Below are 3,754 nucleotides of genomic sequence, written 5' to 3' on the forward strand. Positions count from 1 at the left end.
TTACGTCTGAATTTTTCTAGATATTTAAGTGCGTGAGGGAAATCTAATTTTTGAGTTTAATTTTTTAGTATACTGTGAGAATAGGATATGGATATTTAGAAAGTTAGTTTTAAAAACTTAATCGTACACGAACGCGGGAACAGCAGCAGATACAGCTCTCGATATCCAAACGCCCTTGAACATTAGATGTTCTATCCACGAGCCATTAGAAGAGGAAGATAAAGATGAGTAAAAACAGATTAAGAAGAGCAAATCCCCGAAATAAAGCACATCTGCAGCTTCGGATCCTGCCGCTGGACACAGCTGGACGTGCCGAGGACCCCGTGCGCTGGGGGCGCGAGGTGGGGAGGGAGGAGGGGCCGCCGGGCTAGGACTTCACTCCGCAACCATCCGGCCCTAGCGGCAGCTCGCACAGCGGCCCAGGTCTACGGAGGTCTGGAAACAAAATCACAAAAAATTCGTCGTTCGTGGGCAACAGTTGCAACCCCGAGCCCCGTCACGAACGGGATTCAGGGCAGCAAAGACTAGTTGGACGGTGTGTCCGTGGGCCGAGCGTCCAGCGGCTCCTAGACCCCGCGCGGCTCAGACCCCGCAGGTGGATTCTCTTAAGAATTTGGGGCGCCTGGGTGGCTCAGTGGGTTGAGCGACTGCCTTCGGCTCAAGTCATGAGTCCTGGGATCGAGTCCCGCATCAGACTCCCTGCCGAGCAGTCTCTCCTCCCACTGACCTCTGTCCTCTCATTCTCTCTCTCTCTCTCTCTCAAATAAATAAATAAAATCATTAAAAAATAATAGGAAAAAAAAAGAATTTGGTGATTTGGCGGGTTGGGGGATCGCGGCAGAGGCTCGTTCCTCACCCCGGGCCGCCGAAGCGCCCGCCCCACCCCTGAGAACTGCCCCCGCGGCGCTCGTTTTGCCCGGGAGAGCTTCCCGAGCGCGTGCGGCCCCGCTGGCTCCCTGCGCCGCAGCCCTGCGCGGGTCGTTGCGGGCCTTACGCGCGCCCGCCGCCCGCCTACAGGCGGCGGCCGGTGTCCCCGGCTTCTGCTCCAGCATCCGGCCTTCGCGACGCCTAAAATGTCACCGACGCAACTGCGTAAGGGGAGCGGTGCCGGGGGCGTCCCGGGGTCTCGGGAGCCGCAGGTACGCGCGAACCGCTCCTCAGCTCCGGGCTTCCCGGCAAGCGGGTTTCCTCTGCAGACACAGACAGGGACCCCAGACAGCGGCGGCGACGCTCGCCGCCTCGGCCGCTCGCACCACCGTCAGGAGATTTTAGTTTGGGAACGAATGCAGCGATCTGAGTAGGAAAGGAGGCATCCCTAGCTGTGCAGGCGGCGTCTCAGAGACAAGCCTGTGCCCCAGAACGAACCAGGTGAGGACTCCCACTGGCAGGTGCAAGGGGAGGGGCCACGCGCGGCAGTTGGCTCGGGATCAGAGGGACCCCACGGACGAAGGCGCGGGGAGAACGTTTGGCACCTCCGCAGACGCACGGCCCCAAGAGGCGGCCTCAGCCCTGGGGCTGCAGAGGGATCCTCCCGGCCGAGTGGCGGCGAGGAGTCCCGCGCTCAAACGCCAGCCCAAACCTCGCTGGTTGGGCGAGTGCTCGCAACACTTCCCAAGCCCAGCCGCTGCCCCACACCTGAGCCCAGAGACCTCGAGCCCGCGACCCCTGGACACCTCCGTGCAGACTGGCCGGCGACTTGGTGCAGGGACCAGGCGGGGACGGGGACTGAGGAGGAGGAGAACCAGGGAGGGAGGCGGTGGCTGCACAGACGAAAGAGTGCACTCCCAAGGCACACCCCGTGTCCGCAGGTGCCCTTCGCATCGCCGGAGAAAAGCGACTACACGGGGACCGGAGTCTCCTTCACTCCTAGGTGTCTGTAATGTGTGCTCTGCCCCGACCGGAGAGAGAGGAGGGAACTGGGGCGAGGGCGAAGTGGCAGCCGTGGCCTGGCCGGGGCCCACCCTCCCCGCGGAGCGCACCCCGCCGGCTCAGGAGCGCACACCCCACGCGAGTCTGCCCGTCTGCTTGCTAGCTTGCTGCCCTGCGGCGACTGCCCACTGGGCCACCGCGGGACCCGGCACGTTCACTCCGCAACACACAGGCCTTCGCGGTAGACGGCGACCGATGTCCTCGGGGTCACCGGGACCACTAGGTGACCAGCGCGTCCTTCGGCCATCGCCTGGGGCTGGCGCGCCGGGTCAGGCCCGCGGGGCTCCCCTCCGTCGGGACGGTTTCGCGCGGCGGGGCAGGCGGCAGGAGGTGAGTGGGCCCGTGCCCCCGGCAGGGACCTGGAGCCTCGCGGGGACTGCTGTCGCGAGAGCGCGGGGCCGCTGTGCGCTTGCACCGACCTCACGCGGCAGCGAGTAGGGTGATGGGGGGTTTGCGCCCCTTGATCCGGGTGTGCTCGCCCCCGCTCACAGGGGGGCTTTCGGTGAGACGTCCACCTTCGCCAGTCGCCGGGAGGATGAAACCAGTGGCTTTGTTGCCTATTTTGTAGGCATTATGTTTAGTTTCGTGTCTCCCGGACTCGGTCCCAAGTGCCTCCCCTTAGCGTTGGCCTTTTGTTGTCCTGTTGGGAGTCTGCGGTCCGGACCCTCTCCCGACACGGCAGGGCCCGGGGAGTCTTCGGGACGCGCAGGGTGCTGTCGCTGCGCTGGGCATTTCTGCGGGCGCGCAGGGCTTCCGGGGCGCGGGGCGCCGCCGGCCGGGCAGCAGAGCCTGGCTCGTCCCAGCCGGAGGAGCGGCCTCCGCGGGGAGGGAAAGCCGGCGAGGCCACGGACTCCAGCCGGAGGGAAGGCGAGAAACTGAGGCAGAGCGAGGCACGCGTTGAAGCTGCTAATGTGTTTCTCAGCCCGGCTGCCCCACAGCCCTCGTTGCAAGATTCCCCGCGCGGTCTTAGCGGAGCCAGCGGACCCTCCCTGCTCTCTCCGGAGCGGCTGCTGCGGCCGGCTCTGCGCTGCCGGCGCGGGCTGGGGCGAGGCGGGACGCAGGCGCTGCCTCCGCGCTCTAAAATCGGCCCAGTCGAGAATGAAGCAAATGCGATCCAGCAGCATAAATCTGCAAATAGAAACTGCGCTAAACGACGTTGAAGGGGGAGGTGTAATTCGTATGCATTTGTTCAGTCGGCTGACTGACCGTCCTCCTGTGCATGCGGATTGAAGAAACCCGCCGAAGCCCAGGCGCAGGCCTCACGGGTAAGGCAGAACCCCTGGTCGACAATTGAGGGGGAAAAGGAGCAACTTCCTCGTGGGGATGTAGCTCAGTGGTAGAGCGCATGCTTTGCATGTATGAGGTCCCGGGTTCGATCCCCGGCGTCTCCACTTTCCTAAACCCGGAATAGGAGTCCTGGTTTATATCTTATTTAACCCTTAGCAGGCCCTTCTTCAATTATTAAAGTTACCGACAAAGAAGAATTTTCCTCCAGCCAAAGTTCTTACTGGGCTCAGAATTAAATTGACTTGAGACAGATTAACAGGGCTAGCTAAGGGAGCTTTATTACCTGTGCACAGGGCACTAATAATGAAGCCGAGACCTATTTTGAACAAAGAAAATAGATTTGTGAGGACTTGACAGGATGAAGAAGACAGAGGCTTGGGAACTTTAATTAATAAGAGATTTTAAGTGGAATTTGGGCTGAGGTAGATCTAGTAATAAAGTAACAAGCTTTATTTCTACAGCTGTCTCAATTTTAAATTTCCTATCTCTGGTGATAAGGATGTCTTTTCCTTCTTACCACAAGGAGGGTCCCTTGAAT

At 60.9% G+C, this 3,754-nt stretch overlaps 1 non-coding gene across 1 annotated transcript; it reads left to right on the plus strand.

Moving 5' to 3' along the window:
• The first annotated feature begins 3,248 nt into the window (after window positions 1-3,248).
• On the plus strand, window positions 3,249-3,320 carry TRNAA-UGC. Its single transcript has one exon. It is a non-coding gene; the product is annotated as a tRNA-Ala (tRNA).
• The last annotated feature ends 434 nt before the right edge of the window (window positions 3,321-3,754 follow it).

This window comes from Mustela putorius, unplaced genomic scaffold (assembly GCF_011764305.1).
Source record: "Mustela putorius furo isolate JIRA1106 unplaced genomic scaffold, ASM1176430v1.1 tig00537295_pilon_pilon_pilon, whole genome shotgun sequence".
Lineage (NCBI taxonomy): Eukaryota > Metazoa > Chordata > Mammalia > Carnivora > Mustelidae > Mustela > Mustela putorius.